The sequence below is a fragment of the Pinus tabuliformis genome, chromosome Q (assembly GCF_031772625.1).
Source record: "Pinus tabuliformis cultivar Carrire ecotype Pingquan chromosome Q, CPIR1, whole genome shotgun sequence".
In the NCBI taxonomy this organism is placed as follows: Eukaryota; Viridiplantae; Streptophyta; class Pinopsida; order Pinales; family Pinaceae; genus Pinus; species Pinus tabuliformis.
Window position 1 is genome coordinate 882,724,537 of NC_142296.1, and position 1,809 is coordinate 882,726,345.

Sequence of the window (1,809 nt, forward strand, 5' to 3'; positions counted from 1 at the left end):
GACCCCTGGATAGGTTGCGGCAACATGCATAGACTTACAGATGACCTGAGACATCATTTAGCAGAACAGGGCATTACTCATATATGTCATATTGTGGATAACGACCGATCCTTATTGACACAATAGACCTGGATATCTGGAGTAGCACTTAACATTCCCTTGCCCTCGCAACAAGAATGGAGACACTACATATCTGCGTTAACAGAGGCCCGTGTCAGGATATCAGAGGAGATGATGAGCTCATTTGGGCTTTTGTAAAAAATGGATACTACTCCCCCAAGATTGGATATTTGGTACTTTTGGATTCCCTTAAGCCGGTAGCTCCTGAGCCGTGGTGGAACCTTTTATGGAAATTAAGAGCAACCCCTAGATTGAAGCTTCTTATGTGGTCTATACTTAACAACAAAGTCCTTGACAGGTGAAAATCTTATGAAAAGATCATTCTCTGGGCCATTCTAGTGCCACCTCTGCAAAAATAGTAATGAAGATACTGAACACCTCTTTCTGAATTGCCCTGCCACACAAGAACTATGGAATGGCTTCCTTGCATCACTCTCCATATCTTGCAGATGGCAGTGGAATAGTATAAAGGGTGCTTGGGGTAACTGGTGGAAGGAAACCAAAGACAAGGAAAGGAAAATACCGTTGGTTATATGTTGGGCGCTTTGGATAGCCAGGAACCAAATAATCTTTCAGCAAAAATCCCCTCACTGGCCTTCCATTCTGAACAGAGTATCCACGGAGTACCAGATGATTCCCAAAGAAGCAGCTCAAAATCAACACAGGAGAATTGAGGCATAAGTCATCGATCACTCCCTTCCATGGGCCTACTTTGATGGCTCAACTTAGGAACTGGGATGTGGAGGAGGAGCTATACTTCATTTATCGGACACCTTCTCCTTTAAAATTCAAATGGGGTTGGGCAGGGGAACAAATAACTATGCCGAGCTTCTGACCGCCAAATTCCTTATCCAATATGCATTACATAAACATTGCACGCATTTCCAACTTTTTGGTGATTCAAAATTGGCTGTTAATTGGATCAAAAAAAAACACATCTGCAATGCATATACATTGAAGCATATTCTGGATGAGATTCATAGACTTATCATGTCTTTTGACTCTTTTACTTGTCATCATATTTACAGGGAGCAGAACACCATTGCTGACCACTTATTCAAAGAAGCAACGATCAGGGATGACAACAATTGGTAGATTTGCGAGGAAAAGGATGGTGTTGTTTATCAACACTATCATATACCTTTTATAGATCCTGAATTCATATGAGCAGCACTGAAAGAACATATATCAATTTTGATGATTATCTTTTTCTTTAACTGTATATATTTATCAGAACTTATCACTCCCTCTCTGCGAAGAGGCTGATAGTTTACTTATTTTTGTTCATTTCCAAATACTCCCTGTGTGGAGGAATGCTCAAAGTTTTTCCATTTTTGAATAGACAATGCCTCAATCAAGTAATGCTTATGCATATGCAAAATGTAATTTTCGCCTATAATGAAAATTACGACTTTTTCCACGGGAAAAAAAAAGAATGGAAGAAGTTGGATCGGAAGGCAAAGAGCACAATACGATTGTGTGTCTCAAATTCAATATTCCTAAATGTATCAGGGGAAGCTACGACTAAGGCTTTGTGGGACAAGTTAGGGAATTTGTACGAATCTAAGTCTCTGGTGAATAAACTGTTCCTACGGAACAAGCTGTATAACCTGAGGATTAAAGATGGATACTCAGTGATAGAGCATCTGAATGCATTTAATACTATGGTAAGTCAGTTATTATTTGTTG